This window comes from Protopterus annectens, chromosome 1.part0, assembly GCF_019279795.1.
Source record: "Protopterus annectens isolate FY-2018-M chromosome 1.part0, PAN1.0, whole genome shotgun sequence".
Taxonomy (NCBI): Eukaryota; Metazoa; Chordata; order Ceratodontiformes; family Protopteridae; genus Protopterus; species Protopterus annectens.
This window is the reverse complement of record NC_056725.1, coordinates 1,509,043,030-1,509,069,089: the sequence shown is the minus strand read 5'-3', so window position 1 is coordinate 1,509,069,089 and position 26,060 is coordinate 1,509,043,030.

The window sequence follows — 26,060 nt, the reverse complement described above, 5'->3', positions numbered from 1 at the left end:
GGGCAAAATGGCATACCATAAAGAATACAATTGATCACCAAACTTTTAGACAACAAAGAAACATGACAAAAAAAGCTATTCTACAAGATAGAAAGAACTTCTATACACAACTACAACAATCATCCCTTCAACAACCACAAAAATTCTGGACTGCTATTAACACACTATTATCCCCTGGCAAAGTAGCCACGCCAAATCCACTAGGTTCTAACCCTGACTGCCCAATACAAACAGCAAATGCCTTTAATACTTTCTTTACTTCTGCTGTACTAAATCTAGCAAATCAACAAAACCCTGATACCTCCAAAGTACTTACTCCAAGCTCCATTCCTCCCCCCTTCCACCTTGAACCTATACCCACCTCCTATATCTCTTCCTTGCTTCAAAAATTAAAACCTACTACCCCTTCAGCTGATAAATTACCAGCAGAATACCTCCAAATAGGTGCCAAAGCCATTGCCTACCCCATCTCCATACTGCTCAACAGAACCATAAAAGAAGGCACTATCCCATCTATCTGGAAAATTTCACATGTTATTCCTCTTTATAAAGGTGGTGACTCCATTGAGTTTTCCAACTTTCGCTCCATAGCTTTACTATCTCCACTTGCAAAATTAATGGAGAAATGCATCCACAAACAATTACTAAACCACCTACTCTGCCATAATCTCCTAGCTAATTGTCAACATGGTTTTTGGCAATTCCACAGTACTACCACAGCCTTGCTATCCTTTACTAACTGTATCAACAAAAATCACAATGAAAATATTCTTTCTTCAGCATTCTTTGTAGACCTGTCTAAAGCCTTTGACATGGTCAATCATCAACTCCTCCTCCACCGTTTGAAGTCCCTCTCTCTTGACAATCCTGCTATAAACTGGTTTACATCCTATCTGGAAAACCGAAAACAAGCAGTTCTCTGGCAAAACCATCTTTCAGACCTCCTCCCCACCTCAGTAGGTGTCCCACAGGGCTCTATTTTAGGTCCACTACTGTTTTCCATTTTCATAATTGACCTTCATCTCGCTGCTCCACATTCAACCTGCATTCAATATGCAGATGACACAACCATCATTTGTTCTGGCTCATCCCAAACTGAACTTCATTTATTCACACAAAAAGCCTTCGCCACTATAGAGCAATGGTTCTCTAACCACTGTCTCCTCCTTAACCCAAAAAAAAACAAACTTTTGCTCTTTACACCCACTCACTTGTCTCCCTCTCTTCATTTCACACTCATATCCAGCAATGGTACCCTTATCTCTTCAGACCCCACCACCAAACTCCTAGGAATTACAATTGACAATCAACTAAAATTTGACACTCACATAAACATAACAATAAAATCTACTAACGGAAAACTCAGATCTCTCTGTAGAAGCAAATCTTTCCTGACAACAGAAGCCAGCACCACAATAGCTAGAACCCACTTAATCTCTACCCTATTACATGCTTCCCCCATATACACCAATCTTTCTAAGCATAATCTTAACAAACTAGCTACTTCATATAAAATATTGCCAGATTTGCTACAAACTCTCCATACAGGACTCATCACTGTCTGAATCTTAAACAACTAGGCTGGCTTGAATTACCTCACCTAATAAAATTTAACCAACTTACAATCACCCACAAAGCCCTATACCATCCCGACAACACTCAAATGCTCTCTACCCTCATAAGACCATACAATAACCTGAGGAATCTACGCTCCTCTAATAGAATGCTGATTCATACTTCCTTATCAAATAACTTAGCAGGAGACACCATATTCTCTAATTCAGTTGGCAAAATATGGAATCTCCTACCACAAGACCTTACAACCCTAACCTCACTCCCACTATTTAAAACTAACCTAAAACTTTTCCTCTCTAACCACTGGCTATGCTCTTGCAACAACCCTGACTAAATGTTTTTTTCTCTATTTATTTGATTTTTAAACTAACCTTTCCTTCTTAATTCCTAACTCTGTCACTCCTGAGTACTACGCATCATGCTTGATTGTACTAGTCACTTTTTATACAGTCATTTTTTCTAAATTTTACTTAATCTGATGCTATAATACTCTAAGTACCTTTCTCAAATCTTTCTACTTTTTTAAGTCTTTTTTAAACTATTTTCAAATTTTATATTAGATGTTTCTGTATGTTTACAGTGTGTTTATTATTTAGTATGACGTTACTGGAGCTTTTCTCCCCGGGCCTCCACTGAAAATGGACATGTACCCAGTTGGACTAGCCCGGTCAACAAATGTAAAATAAAATAAATAAATAAAAAGTTAGGGCATAATTTTCCTACATTTGGTAACACATCCCAAGCTGAAAAGGACTGTATAGATGTAATCAAATTGTACGACATCCGGATTTGTAAACCAGACAAGGGAGGGGGCCTAGTTATTTTTGACAGCAATAACTACAATGCAAAAATGTTACACTTATTGGATAGTCCATCTTACCTCCTTAGTTCAAGATCTGAGACTAATGGGGCTTATAATAATATTAAGAACAGTATTGAGGAAATGTTTATTGAAGGTAGGATCGACCAAAACATCTTTAACGTTATGTGTGCATCTTTTCCTAGGTTTCCCCACTTGTTTGGAATATCTAAGATACATAAAGACATTGGTAACCCCCCTATGTGTCCACTTTTGGATGGTAGGGGTTCACCTACTTATCCATGTGCCAAAGTTGTGGATGCTGTATTACAGAAGTATCTAGCTAAGATTAACCACATATGTAAGGACTCTTGGGCTTTTCTTGATAAAATCAATCATTTAAAATGTAGCTCTACTTTCAATTTCCTTACTGTGGATGTTAAAGATCTGTATACATGCATTCCACATGACATAGCTTTGGAATGGGTTAACCAATTTTTGAGATTAAACGGTGCAGAGAACGCTGAGATGTCACTCGTGAACGAACTATTGGTGTTGATTCTTGACAATAATTATTTTATGTTCGCAGACAATTTTTACCTACAGCAAGTTGGTGTTGCAATGGGCTCCCCATGTGGAGCAAGTGTAACCAATTCAGTTATGGCCAACTGGGAACACCTTTACGTCTTTAACAACTGTGAATTCAAGGACAACTTCATTTTTTATACTCGTTACCTTGACAATATTTTTATATTATTAGATGGTGACAGTACAGTCAGTGATAAAGGTTGTTTATTATTTCAACATGAGCACACAGTTTTTACAATTTACCTACATATTTAACACTATGTCTCTAGCCTATCTGGATATCCAGTTAATTAAAGATTTGAGCCTCCATAAATTCACTGCTAGAATCCATAGGAAGAGCACGTATTCAAACTCTTTCTTACACTACTCTAGTTGTCATCCTCACCATCAGAAGCGAGCAGTAGTTAAGGGCCAATTGGTGAGTGCAGCCCACATTGTAACCCTTGATGGCGACTTTCATGCAGAATGTTCTTTTCTTAAGAACTTGTTGCTACATCGAGGCTATCCTGAACATATGGTTAGTGACATCATAGAAGAGGTCTTGCAGAAACGTCTTCGACGTTTTTACAAACCTATCCTTGATGGGGTACACCCACAACATCAGTCCAATGACAGGCCTGATTCATCCCTGTCTCAAGGTAGCAATGCCCCCTTGGACACCCATTTTCAAGGACCTATGCTTATTAAAACTTATAGCATTAATAGCAAAGTTTGTTTTGAAATTTTACACAAAAACTGGGCTATCTTTAGGAGTGACCATAGTGTGTGTCAGAGACTTGGTGACCAACCAAAAGTGATTTTCAGAAAAGCCAAAAACCTTAAAGTATTGTTTGAGCAACAGAAGCAGGGTGTAAGTAGATCTGTATGGAATGTATAAATGTCAATTTTGCAAGTATTGCAAATATGTTACAGAATCTAATAGGTTTAAGATAGAAGGCCAAATGTACAGCTTGAAACATAGAGTTAACTGCAACTCTAAAATGATCATTTACCTAGCTCAAGGCCAAAGCTGTTTAGCATTTTATATTGGTAAGATGGAGAGACGTCTCCGTGATCATATGTACGAACATATCTACGCCATTAGAAAAAACAAACAAGATAATGCTTTGGCGAAACATGTTCTCTGCCACTCAGACCATTCTTTTAAATTTATGGTGATAGACCAGGTTACTGAGGATAAATGAGGGGGTCCGACTGGTTTAAAATTGGAAGAGCTTGAACTCATCTGGCAAATCAGATTAAACGCATATAATGTCCCCAGCCTAAACAAAAACTGCTCTATCAGCAGTATTCTGAAGATTAAAAGTTTAATAAGATGAACTTGTTTGAAATTATATGACTTTAATTTAATTTATTTAATTATTGTTGTTTTAACATTTTTATTTTTATTTCATTAATATTTTTTCAGATATCACTGTTATTATGATATTGTTTGTAGTTTCTTTAGTGGTCATGTAGGAGGCATAATATACAATAGTTTGTACCGTAGGTGGTTCTGCACTGATGGTATTACGCTTTTAAAAGTTGATTAGTAGTTTATTGTTTAATAATTTTATTGAGCTGATGCTTGCTTGTGCTTATAAGGCGCCTGTTACTTGTTACTATTTGTCTGAAGAAGTTTGTGGATGCTACACAAACAAAAAGCACTTCACATTGATTAAATGTATTGTTTTGTTGTCCAAGTGCCGCTTCTCTCATTTGATTCGTTTTTGTTTAATAGTTTGTTGTTGCCTAAGTTTGTTTTTTAGTAAAATAATTCCACCATGAATTACAGACACCAAACTTTTATTAAAGCTTAAAGACATTCAGTTAGCTTTTTGTCTTGAAAGACTTCATCAGAATACAAAAATTCCATAGCCCCTTATATAGTTATACCAATCAGTTAATTAAAACAATTCCATCACAATTAAATAATTTCTTAAAGATAGAGACAACTTAAAAATGTTAAAATATCCAATTGTACAATTTTGTACAATACATATCAATAACATCTCCCTGATTGTTTTATTTGCAATGGAGGAGGGGCAGACCTGACAACTGGAAGCTGTGGTTTGTACTCCCAGAGCTACTGTAGTACCTATGATCAGGCAGCACTCTCATAAACTATGGACAGCATTACAGAAGTACATACTAAATCACCGGCGGTTATATTGGAGTTATCCTGTAATGGGCAAAATATAGAGAACCGTGGTGGCATGTAGAATAATGTACCCTGAATGGAAAATACAAACTTACATTTTATTTTATTTATTTATTTTACATTTTTTACTGGGATTATCCACTGGGCTGAGAATAATTAGCCCCTTTTCAGTGGAGGCCCAGGGAGAAAAGCTCCAACAATTAACATGGCAAACAATAAAAATGTCAAAAAAATGAAACAATATGGAATGGGTACACATAACCTTAACCTAAAAAGCTTACTAGTAATAGAGTACAATAATATATACAAAATGTTTCAACACATACTCATACAAAGTAAGGAAAAAGAAGAAAAACAAAAGGTGGCAGTGAAAAAATGCAAGTGTATAATTGCATTTGAAATATATCAGAATAGTAAATAATTGCAAGAATTAATATCTTGAATAACTATAAGTAAGATTTTCAGATAAGTAGGTAAAATAGTGCAGGACTAGATTTGGAGTGGAAAAAATAAGCCATCCTATTAGGGGCTAGTGAGTGGTGAATAAAGGTAAACATTAGTTAACAGTAGTAGTAACACTGATAGTAGATGTGACATTGAAATTTTGCTGATGGAAAAGAAAGATTGTAAGACTGAGACAAAGTGAGCTTGGATTGGTACAGCAGAGGAGTGAAATTAATAGGTCAGAGGTAGCAAACTGAAAAAAGTGGGTGAAATAATACTGTGAAAGCACTGTTGGGAAATAGAGAGCCTAGAGTAATTGTCAAAGCAGATTGGTTATAGACTGACAGAAGTTCTAAACAATAAACAAAGTAAATGCAAAACATTCTACATTTCATGGTTATGGAGTAAGGAGATATGACAACCAACAAGGCATTGTAGTCACACACCTGATTCTAGTTTTTGCTTCAATGACTGTTTGAACCAGGAGATTTGTTTAATGCCTGAACACCATCATTTACCGATGGTTGCTGAGAATGTAAATGTAAAATACATCTTTTTGACAAAAAGGTGTTTAAACTGCATAACCTTCAATTGGACAATGTGTTTCTTAAAGAATATATCCGGGTGCGTAGAGTACCCAAGGGGCTTAGATAGAGTCATACCCGGTAGCAGATTTCATAAAGAGTTGGTAGATCTTTTTAATAAACAAGAATTGGAATGATTAGAAATTATTGTCAATGACAACCAGGTTACCATTGATGCTTTAACAACAGATGCAGATCATTTAAACAACAAAATTAAGAGTGATTTATTCTTTACAGTATATAATGTAGAATGCAACAACGGTTTTAATAAAGTTGATGTTCACAAGAATTAGGTTAAAATGAGGAAAAATAAAAAGCTAGCCAGAGGCAAACTAAGTATAAAACTGGTGAGGTTTTTCCCATCCCAAAGAAATTAAACCCTCCCTTTAAGGATAAAGTTCCAACGTTTGGGGGCCTTATTCCTCCTAACATCCCCAGTTCAACAGTTGTTGTTAATCAGGTTTTTATTAATGAACCTAATGAGGTAAATCCAGATGAGCTCAATTTAGAGGACCCTTTAGAGTTTCTCCCACAGAAGAACCCAATCCCTTCCAGAGAACAATATAACATCTGCGAATCAGACCTGAGGGGGTATCAGAGGAGAGGATATTATCAGATGGGGACTGGGAGAGTATGAGGGTCACTGGGGACAGAACCAATAACTCAAGATTTTCCCAAGGCCCCACCTTACCCTCTAATATTAAAAAAGAACAATTTCACTATCTACAACTATAGTGGTTTCACTATTCTGATGATTGTTTTTCACTTTTTGAAAAGGGGGTTTCTTTAATCCCTACCTCCAAATATAATCTTTCAAATACACTTATTGAGTTTAATCTACTTACAAGGAAAATTAATTTAGCTATTCAACATCATAGAACAGATGAAATGGGAAAGATTTGAATCATCATACATATTCTAATAGCTTGTCTTTAAAGAAAAAAAGTTTAGTCATGCCCATCCCCTGCCCTACGGTTCAAGTTTTTTACAAATGCATGTGAATATGAAATCTATAACAGTATGCAGAAGGGAACATGAGAACAAGAAAATACAATTTAATAAAGGATGAATTTAAACTTTTAGAGGAGGTCAAAAAATATACTGTAACTCCATCCATAACATGAAACCAGATAAGGGTGGGGGTTGTGGTTTTTGACAACAAAAAATATTCTGAAAAGATGCTAAAAATATTATGTGAGAATGAAGCATTTTTAACCCTTTTATTACTGATGTAAATACCGCCTATCAAAAAAATTGATCAATTTTTAGAGGGTGAATTATTGCAACATGGTATGGACTTTACAACTTATAAGTTTCTTAGAAACTACAACCCTGAAATCCTAGTTTTCTTTGATATCCCAAAGCTGCATGAAGATTTAAAACATTAACCTTTTAGACCTATAGTTTCAGCAGCAGGGGCTAAAACACATCCTTTTGCTACTATTCCAGGATCTTCATTCTCATATTATAAAAGATTTGTGGAATTTTTTAGGTAGGAAAAAATCTTCATATTGTCACAAAGCTATTTTTTTTTTTTTGATGATTGATGTAGTTGATCTTTTTTTTCCAGTGTTCCATAAGGTGATGGTCTAGAAATATTTAATGATACGTTATTAAATTTAGATTTTTTTGGGATTTTGAGGCAATAAGACTAGTGATGTAATGTATGGAAATTGTCTTGCAGAATAATTACATCTGGTTTGAGGGAAATATATTTAAGCAAACTAAGGGAGTAGCAAAGGGGGCAGCATCTGCCCCCATTTTTGATAACCTAGTTATGGTAACATGGGAAAGGAAATGTATATTTGGGTCCCCCCACCAGGAATATATTAAACTTTATGTGAGGTTTTTGGAAGAAATCTTTATTCTGTGGGGTGGAGACCCCACATTTATTCCTGAATTTATAAACTACATCAATCAGTCTACTTATTTTTTGAAACTTACTTACCACTGGATCCTAATAAGATCAATTATTTGGATATCATGCTTATCAAGAAGGAAGAATTTTTGTCATCTACAATATACAGAAAACCGACCTTGTCCAATACAAACTTCCATTTCTATAGTGCTCATCCATTTATACAAAAAGAGCTTGGTAAAAGGCCAGTTTATGCGATTGGACAGAATGATATAAGACAAGGAAGTATTTGACTTTGAAAGGAAAAAATGGAGAATATGTTTCTGGAAAGAGAATATTCTCATTCCCTTGTAAAAAATACAGCTGATGAGATTTTTAACTATTGGGGGGCCACAGTATCCACCTTTGTTAGGTGTGGGACTTAGGGCCAGGCCCAATGAAAACCTTAATAACTCTATGTATAGTATCATGAATGTTAGAGATTCAGACTCTGAAGGTGAAGTGCAGTTAGTGAAATATCAGGTGAGAAAAAGGATTTCATCAAGGCATTTATATTCCAATGCAGTTCTGGATCCCATATCACTAAAAACATTATTAGCAAATACTGGGACATTCTAACTATTGATAATGATCTTAGGGGGACTGTGGGCCCTAAACCTTTATTTATGTACAAGAGAGCATACAATATGAAGAATTTGTTAGAGTGTAATAAGAATAACATTAAGAATAAATGGGGTACTAGGAACTGCAGTAGTTGTGCCCAATGTAAATATATCCTTGAACAGCCAGTTATTTCATTAAAAGACCAAGCTAAAATCTGTGATTTATTCCCAGGATGGTAACTGTCTTAGTAAAGGAGTAGTATACATGGCAAACTGTGCCACCTGCCAGGCTTTTTATGGGAAAATGAAGAAGCAGCTCAGAAGGAGGATATATGAGCACAGCTATGACATTACAACACATAATTCTAACAATGCCATATTTAAACACTCTACTATATGCACAGGTTTTAAATATTTTTTGTTTAGTAGTTTAGAAATAGTTATGCCCAACCCAAGGGGAGGAGCCTGGAAGGATCACCTTAAGGTGAGGGAGTTAAACTGGCAAATTAAATTAGATACCACACACCCACCAGGTATTAATGACAGTTTACCTCTGGTTCCAGTATTAAAACAAAAGGCTAACAAATACTAACGGTTATAATGTGATTAGTATTCAGCATTACAAACCCACGTTCATTTTATATATAAAAATCTTATCTGCAATAATTCCATCTTACATATATATATATATATATATATATATATATATATATATATATATATATATATATATATATATATATATATATATATATATATATATATATATATATATATATATATATATATATATATATATATATATATATATACATATAAAACAACACATATACATATTTTCATTTTCAAAATAAGCTTATGAAATTTGTTTTTTATAGTTTTGATTTGTTGGATGTTTTTTTTAAATTAAATTTTACCATTTAAAAGTAACAAGGGGGATGTTATTGATATGTATTGTACAAAAGTTTGCAATTGTATATGTTAACATTTTTATTTAAGTTGCCTGTATCTTTAAGAAATTATTTAATTGTGATGGAATTGTTTTAATTAATTGATTGGCATAACTATATAAGATATTTGGGGCATGGAATTTTTGTATTCTGATAAAGTCTTTAAAGACGAAAAGCTAACTGAGCATGTTTAAGCTTTAATAAAAGGTTTGGTGTCCATAATTCGTGGTGGAATTATTTCACTGCTGGTTTCTTGGAGTTTGGGCTGCCAACAGCCAGATTTTGAATCCTTTAGTTGTGGTTTCTGGACTGTTTTCTCCATTTTTTTTTTGTTTGTTTTGGATTGCAAATTTTAACGAATACTCCTTGCAATATGCATATATTGCATAGATGCTTTTAAATATAATACAGATATAGTTGACAACATGGCATGTACGTCAATTTTGATGGAATTAATATGAAAGAATTATATTTTTCTGATTAGAATGTATTGGTTACTAGTGGGAATTAAACACACTATTACACTTGCCTCCTACAATTGTCATTAGCTACAGAATAAAGCATGCATGTTTGCTTTTATAGTTAAGATATTCATGCTTAAGTTGCTAGTAATGTATGGAAGAGCAATAATTTTTATAAAATAAGGTTAATTTGTGCTGTATACATACCCCTTCTTTGAGTCTTTCTAAGCATTCAGCATGAGCTTCACTATTCACTGAAATCTCCTAAACAGCTGAAAAATAAAGAAGTTGAAAAAAGAAACAAGAAAGCATTATGCATACCAGGTTTCTGCATCAGTTAATGTTGCTTTATCTGCACATTTACACAACTGTGGGATGTCAGCAGTCCTAAACTCACTCAGCTAATGGTTGACTTGTGCCTGCTTGCACTGTTTCAGGTCATTATAATGATGCCTCCATTGCTCCCCAGTGTGTGGAGTGCCAGTTGCACTGGGGACAGTCTTGGCTAGACTGTTCCAAGACTCAGGCTTATATTGAGAGCCAGTATAGTCCCCCTGCAGCAGTCTATGACTGTAGTGCTTTACAATTCTTGACTCCTCTACACACCTTCTTTAAGCCCTGAACTGGGCACCATCCTTGCCAGCTCCTGCCATGTCTGTCATCCAACAACCGTTAAAGTGTTTTCCCACCAGCTCATGATATTGCATGTTATGGCCAGTGTGTGCAAACCTGCACAACCATGTAAACCAAGTTTGCATGATGATGCATGTAGAGCAACATTGCCAAACAGAGAGGAAGGCAGTTTATGAAATAGGAAGGGTAATGTGACAGCTGGCAATAATTTATGGCTTGTCTGCTGCTGTACCTGACAAATGTTTGTACAATGGTCCAGACTAACACATTAAATGACTTGACTTTAAAGACCTGAATTGGGGGGGGGGTCAATTTTATGACTTGGAACTTACACACTGATCTTACACACTAATAAAAATAATTTGTACAACGTGAGCTTCAAACCTATGCACAATAGAGAATGCATATACTCTCACAGTATTTTTCCTCCTTGCCAAAGGAATGTTGGTTAAACATGGTCATTAATTATATAGACACATTAATGAGTGAGTGGTGCTACACCTTAATTAACCATGTATATGTGTGAACTGACAAAGTTCTGGTTTGTGCATCTTCATTTGTGATGTCAGAGTAATGTGTGACAATGTATTGGAAATGCATATACTTGTATTGCTTTCAGAGTAGATTTCTGAGTTCTGGGTTAGACCACACAATACATTCTGTTTTTCAGCTATACTTGTGTTATGTGTGTTGTGTAGATGACAGTCAGTAAAGTATGAAGACCATCCCAGGACAGAAAAATATTTGTTATTATAGAAACACAATTGTCATGATATCTCTAGTTATACATATAATTCATATGATATCATGTGTATGCTCAATCAACCTGCTATACATAGTTATCATTATGTATAATTATGTTTGGGTCTAGATTAGAACACCGAATGTTCAAAATTTCGAGTGTTCTAATATCGACCCGTTTTCAGCGAACACTGAAAATCTCGAAGAAACAGAAAACCAAATTTTTTCCTAGGGAAAGAATTTGGTTGTCCATTTCTGTTGCTTCAGTATTTTCTGCACTGTGGTGGAATGTTACGGGTCGGGTTCAGGTAAGTGTGCAATTGTGTGGATGGGAGGGTTAGGGCAGGTTAGGTGAGTTAGGGTTAGGCTACCAGTCAGGTAAGTGTGCGATTGTGTGGACTTAAGGGTTAGGGCGGGGTAGGTGAGTTAGGGTTAGGACCCGGGTGAGGTGACTGTGCGATAGTGACGGACCTTAGGGTTAGGGTTTGGGTTAAGGTAAGTGGATAGTTAGTGGTGTATGTATAGTTTACTGTAGGGTTAGGTGTAAGAGTTTAGGTGTATGTGTGGATTGATGTTTGTTTGGTGTGCTTGTCTTGTGTGTATGTGTTTTGGAACAGCGAATTTATTCCCTAGGAAACAATTCGCTGCTCTGAATGTTCGATGTTTTACATTTTCGATTCATAGGGTTCAATATTAGAACACTCGACATTTTGAATGTTTGGTGTTCTAATATAGACCCTTATCTTTATATTTTTTTTAATATAAATTACAGTGGAACACCATTTAAAACAATTGGGGTTAGCTAGATTAAAACCCTGGCTCATCTGGGTTGTGACCATGAACTTACCCCTGGTGCCACAGGGAAAGCTAATCAGTAGGTATATGTTTTAAACTCAGTACTGTCTTGAGTACTGACCACTGCACAATGCTGCTTTGTGTGTTTGCAAAAGGAAGGAGAAACAGGTAACAATGTTTCATTTCAGCAAGTGACAATGTTTCTTTTTTCTCTGCAGCAGTGAACCTTGTTTGCACATAGGTGAGCAACACACAAACATTACAGGCAGAAGCTAATATATATGCATATTATAAAATGTTTATGATTTTTATCATTAAAAAAGCATGTGCCACTTGAACCACAGTCTACTTGTCTTATGTACTGCGTGCCTCAATGTCTTTACAAGATGTCCTACACACACAGTAGGCTTACAGGTGTAATTTATGCTATCATTATTATCCCAGGTGCTGACTCCCATGTAATGCTGGTAAGTGTGATTGCACTTTGTAAGGCATCTGACATTCATTTTTAAATATTTATACATTCAACCATGTTTGTGTTAAGCTACATGATGTGCAAATGTTAATAAGAGAAAAAGTTAAAAAAAGTTAAACACGTTAAAAAATTATACAGCTCTGGATTTGAACTATCAGATTAATGAAATTACAAACCATAGTATGAGTATGTTATCTTTGTTTGCCACAGACAGAACTTTGCAGTAGCAAGCAAATCATGTGCAGACAAGCAATTCCCATTTCCTTTATGGTATTAACATGACATACACAAGTACATTCTCAGTTGGTTGTACATATGTGACTTACATACTTAGTGCAATGAGTGATCACACAACCATTTATGAATATGTTTGCACAAATGCAGCTCTGTCCTCTCTTTGTATTGTGTTCATTCCTCCCTTATCTGTGCTGTAATCTCAGACATGCAGTGTGTAGCATATTCTGTATCATTTTCCTTTAACTGTTTGATAAAAATACAAGACAGTGAAAAACATTTTGAGCAAAGGCTGGAGAGTTTGGCTATTAGTGAACAAAAAGGATAAATGTGTGCTACATTTTTTCATTTAAAAGCTTGCTGAAGTTAGTTCAACACTTTGTAAGTGCATCTTCACTGACACCCACTGCAGGAAAGGTTGTCTGGATTGCTGTTTTCCTTTTCTGTCCTACTAATCATTCACAGTTGTCAGCCATTAGCAACTAACAATGGTGTACAGCCTACACTTTATTTACATCTGCTTCACAAAGTCAAAAAGTTTGGTATTCAGCAAGTCTAATGAGTTCAGATCTCATTTGCATCATTACTATGCTCAGTGGGCTGAATCTACACAATAAAATGTAATTGTGTAGCTAGAGAACATGAAGGTGAGGAGACTCGTGTATTTGGACAAAACAGACATTTGGTATTGCTTTGAAGATGATTTATTTTGTATTGAAGGCTTCTAATTTGGATAAGGCATGCTTGTGTTATTCAAGTACATTCTAGATTCTGTAAACAGTTACAAACCTATTTATATATTCAGGGGAAAATGGAATTTTTATCTGTATGAACTTGCATGTCACTGTTGGCATAGGTATGCTTGGCAGGCATTTACATTTTGCAGATAGACAGGTTATACATTTTCATCACAAGTATTATTTTTAAAAATTTTGGTTTGACAATATTCTATGCTACTGAAGACAAATATAATGCACAGGTCACTGACATAAGTGTTATGTTTCTGAGATGGCCCAGGGCCACCTCCAGGGGAGTGGGGGGCACAGTGAGAAGTGACTGCCTATAAAAATTTGACTTTTCTGTTGTAAATGTGTATGCATCCTGATAATTATGTGGAAAGCATATATGCAATTAATTATGTGGTATTCCTTTGTTTGTATGATCCTTTATCTGTTTGTTGTTTTGGGAGTAGGGGAGCCACCTACCATTGTGTGCTGCAGAACAAATGCATGTTTCAAGTACTTTTCGGTTGAAAATGTGTAGGCATCCTGATATTTCCATGGGCAACATGATGCATTAGTTAAGTTGTATTCCTTGGTTTGGACAAACCTTGGGTTGTATGTGAGGAGAAAGCGGGACGATCATATAACCTTCAGGTTTACTAAATGAAAACTTGTGTTTCCAGTGCTTAATGCTGACAAATGTGTACATAAACAAGATATTAGTTATATGATATGTATGTGTTTTATCCTCCTCTGTTTTATGTCACATAGGATTATGGCAATCAAGCCTACAAATTCATGTAAATCTCCTTTCAGTGACTCTGAAAATGGAGGGATACTTCAGGTGTAATGAAACCTTTCTGCATGAGAGAGGATGTGGGAATATGGCTACCAGAATGCAGATTTGGAACCAGTTAGTGAACAACATCAATGCAGTAGGAGATTGCAACAAGAATAATGATCAGGTGTGCCATCAGTCAACTGATATGATTTCATCAGCCCAGAGGAGAACAGCTGCAGTTGCCCAAGAACAGCTGGTTATGGGAGGTGATCCTGCTACAGACTCTCTACTGACACCAAATGAAGAGTTTCTGTCCACTGTCAGAGATCCAGACAGCTCAGTGGGAACTGCACACCATGTGCTTGATGTCAGTGTTGATGCGGCAGGAAGGACAAATGTGTCCCAAGGGCAGCTTCCAGATAAGCTTACATAAGACTAGTTTTATATTGGCTTGTATACTGAAATACATAATTTGACTAATATTTCCTGAGAAATGCATTGTTTCTGTACCTGTTGATACATTAATAGAGTTATACATTAGAGCTGTTCATTATACATGGGTGTGGGTGGACGTGTCAGACAAGTTTCAGTTTCAGTTATTTCTTACAGGACATATAGGCAATTGTGTATTCATTGCCCACCCACCCATGTTATTCCCAATGTGACAGTTTAATGCTGTCCTTTCCTTGCTTCATTTCTTTCCAGGCACATCCTCCCTAGAAAGTGTAGAGACATATATATATATATATATATATATATATATATATATATATAATCTGTATGTGTGAGGTAAGTGTAATGAGTGTCTGTATTGCTGTACCATCTGTGATTGTGTGACCACTGTTACTTTATCATATACATTTGTTTAGTGTTTAGTGTAGTAGTAATTTAGTTCCTGTGTTTGTTGCTTATTATCACAGGTGATCCTGACAGTTGAACTGTAGGAATCCTACCACTTGATGTTGGAGCATTGATAGGCACTGATGATGATAGTGGCCAAATTGAGGCAAAGTCTTGAGGTGCAGAGGTTGACTCTGACACTGAGGTTGTGACTCACCCATTCCCCTGTATTTCCTTCAGACAGTCAGTATGCCTACCCATAGCCACTCCACTGACCCCAGAGATATTGGACAGGTTGAAGGTGACATACCTGATCAGGGTATTAAGATTATTGTAGCTTCAGTGCCAGGTGACTCTGTCTATAGCTAAAATGTGGGTGTTGTGTCATGCAGGAAGGTGCTCCTAGTGGTGTCCGACCTCCACCTGATGCTGGCTCCTATATGTATGTTTAGGGTCATGGAGACACAGGTATATTCTACTAGGGCCTCAGTGGAAATGCTTAGAGTTCTAGATTTTGCATAAACTGAGGTGTGTGACTACCTCCACTTCAATGGATTGGATGAATGACATGATGGAATGGGCAGTGTCTGTGATGAAACGTCTGCTGGGAGGTGAACAGCATCCATGTGGCCATGCCTACTCCTTCTCCTGTAGTGACACTGCTTCCACTGCTCTGCCAATGGTTGAGGTGTCCACACCCAGACATGGTATGCCACAAGGTCGTGGACCTGGTCATAGTCATGAGGAGAGCTCATCCAGCAGACATTGCTCACATTTGGGTAGCCCCAGCATTTCTTACCATGGGCATGGACAAGCAAGTGCAACTTCTGGCAGAGGCAGTTCTCATAGTCAGGTGTGATAATGGTGAACTGATAACTCTACCATGCATGGCCCACATTTGTCAGACATGCCAGGATGTAGAGCTAGCACAGAGCTTGACTGTGTTCATACAGACACTCAAACATACATTTCACATTGAGTTCCCATACCGCACACACACACACACACACACACACACACACACACACACACACACACACACACACACACACACACACAGAAAACAGATACAGGAGGCATTTTTGAGGCTTGCAGATTATTCTATCTCAGTGAACATTTGATAATTCACTATATTTCTGTCTGCCTGACTTTCTTACTCACATTAACTCACTATGTTTTGTGTCAGCCTTGGCCTCCTGCCCCCCCAAAAAAACTCCCTGCATAAATGATGATAACTATGTCATCACCTTATTTCTATCATTTGGATTCAGGGATACATATGTATGTTTTTCTGATGCACAGGGTGCATAGCTAACTGACTACTTAGTATATATGTGCTGGTGATGCTATTTTAAAATAGTTCTGCTTTCTTACAACCTTTTTTACTGTTGTGAATAATACCTTGACATCATTGATATGTCAGTGTGGCTTTTGCACCTTTTGTGAGAATTTTGGGATAATTAGAGACTTGGGGATGTTTTTGTATTGTGTGTATTTCTGATGCACGAGGCCTATTAGCTGATAAATAGCAGACACCTATTAACAAAAGTCAGTGCTGTAACATATTGATGTCATTGCTGGACAACCACACACCTTCTACTTAGGTATCTTTGCAAGTAACAGTATGCAAGTATCTGCCATTCATTCATGTTCTTGCCCCTTTATTTTCATGTTTCCAAAACTGTGACTTCATCAGCCCAAACACATGCTATGTGATATTTCTTGTTTGTGCATGTGCCTCATTATAGCATTCTTCTATGGGTGTCTGTGCATTTCTGATGGGTATCATCAGCCATGGTTCAATTGCATCCCCTGCATCCCCAGTAAATGGCATTGTGGGATATCCCACCTGGCAAATCTCTGGTTGAGCTCTGGTAGAGCTGAGCATTATGCCAGATATGGCAGTTGTGGTAACTGTCAGGGTTGCCAGCACAGACATTTAGGATGATTCCGTTAGCATTACACATGCCCTGGCAGTTAATGGAGAGGAAGCCCTGTCTATTTATGTAGACTCTTCTCTGTTCACTGGGTGGTGCTTTGATCTCAATGTGTGTTCTGTCTGTGGGACCCAAGACTTCAGGGAAGTGTGCTATGAGGTAGAAATCCTTGCATAGTTATAGCTCTCTTCTCATGGTTATGGAGAAAATATATGTAGTCACTGGCATGCTGTAGCATAGCATTCAAGAACTGATGAAGGCTCCTGGATGCTGATGCCTATTATGCCCCCTGCATGTCCCTTGTTGGTCTCTGGAAGGTCCCTGTAGCTAAAATTCTAAATGCTACACATACCTTAGTCTCCACATGTGTTGATTCCCCTCGGTTAGCCCTTGCTCACAGTTGGGGATGACAGAGGTTGCAGAGTTTCTGTACTGTATCTCTAGCCATCCTGTAGCATTCTACTACTTTTGCCTCATGCAGACCAAAAAAAGTTAAATGGGGTCTAAAGACCCTTCTTCTTCTTGGCTGAGGTCTATTAGCAGCAGAAGCAGCATATAGTTGAGCCAGTTGGACATGCTCATGCAGAAGAGCAACAGCAGCCCCTAACATTCTTTCTGTGCAGTATAGTTTCCTTGGCTATATTTCAATAGGTTTTGGAATTTGAGGCCAAAACCTACACTGAGTGTATACAATTGCTTTATAGCTTATTGAATAGCTCCTCCATCTTGGATTGGTTGATTAGCATACATTTCAGCTGCTTATGCTATAATTATCATACCATGATGTTTACTGTGTTTGCGTGGCACTACATATTGTGTAGAACTGCTTACTGAATACAAACTGGTGTGCTAACATGGGCACTTTACAGTGCAATGCACACACTGTTTTAATGAGCCATTTAGGGTTTATTGAATTCAGCCCTAGATGTTGCAGCTTAAAGTTGTGCAGTCCTTGCACTTCCAAGTCAAAAAGTCCAACTTCCACATTAGTCAGAAGGCCAACCAAGGCCGACTTCCCTAGTGGACAACATATCGTACCACTTTACTACTGTCTTTAATAAACCTTTTCATTTGGGACTCTGTGATTGGATATCAGCTGGAAGAAGTCAAGTCACGCTCAATCAATCAGCTGCAAGTAACTCAGGAGCTGTCTACACTATATGAAATTCAGGTGGTATCTATGCCATACATCATTTTACTTAATTCACTCTAATTCTAACCAAGTATAAACATCAGTACCCATTAACAGTCATGTCTACATTGTAACCTTACTGGTATTGTTCACTGTGTATATTCAGAATGAAAAAATGTTTATAAGCCAAAGCTGAGCAATCAAGAGACTCACCAAAAGCATTCAGAAGAGGTTTGTGATATGTTGGAGCTGCAGAAGGCATCTTGTGCAATCTTATGCAAATGAGTTAAATAACTGCCACTCCTTTTGTTACTGTTAAGGTTTATCCCATATACTGATGTTAGTTTGAGAGGTGAAACTTAACACCATTAAGGATAAGGCCTGTGCAATTGACAAATATGATAAGCTGATTCTTCCAGTAGAACAGGGTGGATTGGGATTACCCAATTTGAAGGGGTAGTTCAGAGTTACACAGTTAAGGCTCATATACATAGAGCAAGCAGAAAACTATAATTCAAAGTGGAAAGGGATGATGTTGAAACAGGGAGAAGCTCATGAAACAAGGCGAGACTGGGATTTTGGATACAGGCCTTTAAGGATAATAACAATAATCATACAGAATATTATATCCATAAAGTAGCAGAAAGTATTCTAAGAACTAAGCCAACAAAGGGAATGAAGAAAGGAAATTCTGCTGATAGGGATGACTGCAATTAGAGATATAGAAAATAGGAAACAGGGGCTGGAATTTACTGGAGAAAACTAGGAAAGGAGACAAGGTATTGGGAGCAAATAACTAGAGAGGGAAAGGTAATAGAATGGGAAGAGGCCAAGAATGTATTTGGACTGCAGGTTAGAGATTGCCTTCCCTATCAAGGATTGATATCAGAGTATAGGCAAAGGGAAAGAATTGGGGTGGGGGGGCGAAATGAAAGACCAGGACTGATAGAGTTTTTAGTAGCATCTATAACAGAAGTTTTCATTAAAAACAGAATAATTAGGAGAACATATAAAATATCGCATGATAACTATAAGAAACAATCAGAGGAGATTAGAAAAGATTGGGAAGAGAGATTGGATAGGCAATTCACAAGGAAACACTGGGAAGACATATGTATGACTCCCAGATATGCAACAAAATCTAGCAGATTTAAGATTTTTACTTGGAAATGTTTACTGAGATATTTTATACCCCAGGTAGAATCCAGAGATTTTTTTCCTCAGGCAGACAACAAATGTTGGAGGGGTGATGGGGAAGAAAGATACTTGGGAACATATTTTCTGGGAGTGCAGTGGGTTGGCAAACTTTAAGGATTCCCTGCGGGATGCACTTTTCGAGATGCTGGGTGGGTGGTTTGGTGTGACAAGGGAGATGATTTTTCTGAGCTATGATACAGAATTAGAATTGCCTAGACGTGGTAAGGCTTTGCTGTATCGAATTATGGTGGCTGCCAAAAAAGCAATTACTAGAAAATGGAAATCAGAATCTAAACCAACTATATTGGAAGTAGTAAATATAGTAACAGAGATAAAACAACTGCAATTGAAATCTAGGAGCAAACTACACAGGAAAAATATGTGAATTGTTGGAACAGTCCATACAGGAGAGGAATGAGGTTTAAAAGAAGGCAGGACTTAAATAAACTATGTGATGTTTGACTGAAAATGATTTGGTAGGTTATAAGTGATGTAGAACTTTTGCAACTGGGAGTGTGTCAGTATGGTTTGTGATGTAAAATGCTTGCAACTAGGATAGTGTTGGTGTGGGTTGTTTTCAGTTATATAAATGTATGATTGGTTATGTCATAAATGATGGTTTACTAAAGATGTTTCTTGTTTAAAAAAGGGGCACAAATTGAATAATTTATGTAATGGTGCTTAGGTTATGTGATATATAACAATATATGTGAAGTATAATTTGTGTTAATGTTAATTTGTTAATACAGTTTGATTACTTTTGTATAAATGTAAATTTGCCTATGTCACAAGTGATAATTCAATAAAAATATTTAAAAATATATGGGTAACATTTTACCTGTAATATTTTTCAACACTAAGCCTGTGCAAGAACTTCATTCAGTGATATGAAAGTGAATCAGGTCTAGAGAATCATTCGCTTTTTAGAAACATTCTAAAGCATAAAGGATTAATGAGGAACATACGTTGCTTTTTTATCCCAAAAGTAGGGCTTTGTTTTTGTGATAAAAATGTAAAAGGGCCCTCATACTGCAATGTAATTCAGCAAAACCCAGTTCACTCCATCTGTTTCATCAAATTATGCTTCACCAAAGATTTTCTGATGGATGGGACTCACAATGCCCCCCCCCCACCTTAATGTGACTTACCCAAAGGTATCACTATCACCTCAAAATAAATTATTTTTCCTGGGAAGGAGATTCTTTGGAAATATTAAAAAAAAATGGTTTTGTGAACTGTGTTTTGCTGAAATGGCTTTTAGCCATTTGCCATTCTCTCATATATAACAATGTAATAGAGAGAATGTTAATACATCTTCATCAACTGGATTAAGTCATTCTTAGGTCTTTGACATCAACTTTCAGTTGCTGTAATGTTTACAGGTAAGTCTTTCTTATTGTGTATGTGAAGAGGTGGTGAGCAAATAAAAACCTGATTGTCTTCTTCTTTTCCCACTCTACTTGCTATGATCAGCCCAGAAATTCAATAAACCCTGGTAGATTTAGTGCAACGCCTATACAGAGTTTATGTGTTTTTGCGGTAAGCAGCAGTGCTAATTGCATATGCATGCTGCGCATAGTGCTTACACAAATACAGGGGAGATTTTGTGCCAGCAATGGTGTCACTGGCCAGAAAACCATGTAATGCAGCTTGAACACATTCAGACATGCAGACAAGTTTACCTGCAGGAAAACGTGCTCTGAGAGATTGCATGGACAGCCACAATAACTACCAGGGTTTAATTTAAGGCAACACATGCATTACTAACACATAATAGGAAGGTGTACTCAGTGCAAAGTACAGTACAAACATGTTTTGGCCATACTGAAATAAAGGTTTGGTGATGATGTTCAAGAGTACATAGACTGCATTATAAAGACAGTATTCTGGGGAAGTGTGTGTGTATTAAAAAGGGCCACAGGCAGGAATGCTGGGAATGAAAAATGGGTAAGAGTACAAGTGAAACATGGTAATGCACACAAGATAAGGGCAAGTCAATGTATGATCACCCCAAAGACAAGACATTTGTAGCACAGTAATGAACAGTAATCACATATATACATAATACAGTATGTACTGTTGATTACACCTCCTGTGTGGGTATATTCATATCATCACTCAGTTACTTGTATGTTATGTGACTCTCAGACAAGGTCACATATCAGTGGAGATGATAGTTTGTGATATAAGCAACATGACATGATCAATGGAGAGGACATTTAGTAAGGATGGTATATACAACAAGGGGTATGTGCATATTGTGATGATGTTCCAAAAGAGTTGCTTGAATATGAATGTAATGTCAACATAGGTCTCAACAAATTGGCACACATAGCAACAGGTTCATGGACAAAAGTAGACAGAAGGATGCACAATCCTGGACAATATCAAGATAACACCACCATTAATCTGTGTCATTGACATAAAATATGTGATTGTGAGTTATTAACATGTTCTTCTTGAACACACTTATACCACTATAATGACTTGACAGTAATTTCCAGAGGCTCATGGAAGGACTCTGCTTCTTGATGTGTGCATGCATCTTTCAGAGGAGGGCATCGTCCACTCCTCTGCAGGAAGGATGTCTTGTGGCCAGAAGTAAAAAGTGGATGTTGGATGCATGGGGTTATGTTAGATTCTCCTAAGTGGTAGTGAAATGAAAAGCAATTAAAAAGATCATACAATGAATATAATGTACCACCAACACACACACACACACACACACACACACACACACACACACACACACACACACACACCATTAGACTGGGTCTGATTTGCACATTTACGTCTGTAGATTTATGCAGAAGCTGAATTACATATAATGTAACACTATCACCACCACATATGTCTGAATTTAACACTGTCAAGTTGTACTTTATAGAGTATGATTGCATCATTGTATGCTGAGATGAACATGTTGGGAGTAGTGTCTGACTTGGATGTTGAGTCATATGTCAGTGTAAAATTGTTTCAAAAATATTATATGAATGTATACACACTCTGGTTGTCTGCTGTCAGATTAGAACCCCAAGACATTCTTCTTGGAGACTGCTGATCACCAGAAAGCTTAATAACTGCTTTATAGGTGACAGCTTGGAATATGTGCTTATATTCTAATCCTGGTGAGAGTAGGAGCAGAGTGCATTGATCCCTGACTCTTTCTGGTTGGAAAGTGAGTGTCTGTGCTTAACGTACCTTATTGGTCTGGTTGCTATTTGAGGCATCTACCAGAAAAAGGCTACAAGGCTGCAGACCCATGCATCATCTGGGACAAGACTGTGGATCACCAAACAGGCTGTGGCCTGCTTCTCTTCTTGGGATTGGTGCTGACATTTTGCTTCTGGTGAGAGAAGAACCAAAGGAGGATTGTATCCCAACAGAGTGAAGCTGTGATGAGACCAGCATTAGTAGTAGCCGGGCAGTAGCCACTTATACAACTCCCCTCTTTTTATCATTCTTGACAAGCTAATTCTTTATTTTCAGTAAGTACTGTTTGATTTCTTCTTTACTTTAGAATATCTGCCTAAATACTTCTTTAAATTTTCAGGGTCTACGTATCAGTTTCCCCTCAGGTGTTTGGCAGTGCTCTGTACAGACTCAGACACTTTGAGTGACATTTTTCCAGTAAAAGGCTTCAGTACTTAATATATTGAACTCATATCCAGGCATGTCTAAAGGTCAGTTCCCTGTGCTTTCTCCTGTCAACCTGGTGAACTTGGGCATCCTGAGGCAATGTAGCAACTGCCTCATGTACACAGACAACCCTTTCCTCTTACCTCCCAATGCTATGTGAGAGATGCACATATATAGCCAAATAAGAAGCCAAGCACTCTCCAGCCAAGACTGGATTAGCCAATCAAGAGAAGAAGGTTAAAACCTGTACCACACCACATTCAACACATAGTCCTCCAGAACATACACCACCACAACCCTCACATAGTAACACAAAACACACACCTACTTTTGTGGAGGCTCTCAATAAAAATCTGCCCAAATAACAGAGACCTCTGATGCAGAAATGCAAACAACCACCAAATCCCAGCACAGACCATGAGACACATAGCTGACATAAACAGTGTGCCACTCAATTAAAGCCCATAAGGCAAAACAACTTACCCAATACACTAGTCATAGGTGACTCAATAGTAAGGCACACTGATGTCCCACTTACTAGGCTGAATAAGGAGAAAGTTATGGTCAGCTGCCTGTCGGGTGCCAGGATCTGCCACATAATGCACACACTTAGGTCACTCCACAACAGGTACAAATATGACTTTGTCATTGTCCATATTGGTGTGAATGACCTGAGACATACCTCCCTGGACTACATGAAAAGAGGCATAGAGGAGCTCTCGGATCTTGTAGCCCAGGCAGGTATGACGCTAGCTCTGAGTAGCATCCTACCATCACCAAGAATGATACCACAGTACAAGCAGAAAATGATTGACTTCAACAATTGGCTAAGTTTCTGGTGTCATTCTAAGGGGTTCCAGTATCTGTCTGCCTTGGGTGACATGATTGACAGACCTTGATGCTTCTCCAGAGTTGGCCTGCACCTGTCACCCCAGGGATTCTGGATACTGGCCAAGACTCTTGTCACCCCTATAGTGCCTTTTTAGGCAATGTCCTGAAGACAAAATTACCACCATAACAGCTACAAGCAAACAAAATTTGAGGATAATGTTACTCAAAGTTAGAAGTCTAAATCTCAAAATGCACTCACTCAAAGCACTCCTTAAAATGGAAAACATCGACATCTGTGCAGTGATCGAAGCCAGGTTCAAGGCTCCGGAGAACACCCCAGCACTACCAGGCTATAATTCATACCAAACCTTCCGGCCTCTAAACCTGGACCAAAGCACTAAAGGTGATGGTGTCTCCATATTCATAAAGGATATGCACACCTCCAGACTAGTAGCCCAATATAATACATCAGAGATACTTCAGGTACAACTAACATTGGGTAAAACTGCAATCCAGGTTGTAGCCTGATATAGATCCCTCTCCATGTCCCAAGACTCCCACTCCATATTCCTAAACACACTGGAAAATATTAGGGTATAACCCAATACCCTTATACTGGGAGACTTTAACTACTCCTCCATTAACTGGGAAAATTACTCATGTACCAACACACTTGCTCAGCATTTTCTGGAATTCATTAATTCCAGTGTCCTGGACCGACTTATTCTTACCACCACCAGAGGTAGAAATTTTCTTGACCTGGTCATTACTAACATGGGTGACTATTGCTCTACAACAGTAATCAACTCCTCCCTGGTCAGATCTGACCACAAGCTAATCACCATGGATATCCACATCTCACTCTACCCCCCCCCAAAGGAAACCACTGTAAAAAAAACTTCTTCAAATCCAATTTTGGACTTCTAAATACAGAAGTGGCTAACTTCACGACATCCATGCAAATGGAAAATAGGTGCATGACTGAATCATACAAAAATGCACTGTATGATCACATACACAAGTGCATGAAACGGGCTATACCAAACAGAACCAAGATGCTCTCCTCCAAAAAAAGGAAGGCGATCTGGTGGTCCCCCACCATAAACAAACTCTACAACAGAAGGAAAAAACTGTTGCAGAAAAGGGTGAAGTCCCATGCTGGAAAAACTCCCTTGTCAGCCTCAGCAAAAACTGAGATCCATCATCAAATCCTCTAAAGCTAGCTACAAAATCAAAATTGCTGCAGATTCTAAAGACAACCACAAGGCATTCTATAATTATGTCAAGAATCTACATGGCAATACTCAGATCTGCTCAGAGTTACAGCACAATGGCAATACATATACAGAACCAACTGAAATTGCTAACATATTTGCAGACAGGTTCACTGTGAACTTTACCCCCCTTTCACCCCCTAAAGGGCCTATATCAATACCTAAGGAATGCTAAGTCCCTATTATCATGGCTACACAGATAAAAACCGCACTGTCCAAAGCCAAGAATACAGCTTCCATGGGACCTGATAATATCCCTGGCTGTGTTTTACATGAATTACAAAGTGAACTGGCAACACACCTGAGTACCCTGTTTAATTACAGCCTCATTTCAGGCTTTGTTCCTACCGAATGGGGCACTGCTATGGTCATCCCACTCCACAAAGGGGGTAGTGACTATAGACCCAGGCAACTACCGCCCCATTACCCTGACAAGTCTGATATGTAAGGCTATGGAGCACATCATCATGGACCTTGCAAATAAGGACATAGGGAATCTCCAAACTCTGGACCCCACATAGTTTGGATTTGTGAAAGGTAGTTCATGCTTGCTCAACCTGATAGACTTCTTTGAGTCTGTCACCAGAGCTGTGGATGGGGACAAGGTAGCTCACACAGCCTACCTAGATCTTGCCAAGGCCTTTGACACCATCTCTCACTCAGAAATCATAGATAAGAAGGTTTGCCAAATAGCTCACTGATAGGACCCACACTGTGAAAGTAGCAGACTCCAAATCTGACTACAAACCAGTTACAAGTGGTGTCCCACAGTCCTAGGTCCTGTCCTGTTTGGCATTTACTTCTCTGAAGTTCAAGCCAACAAACAGG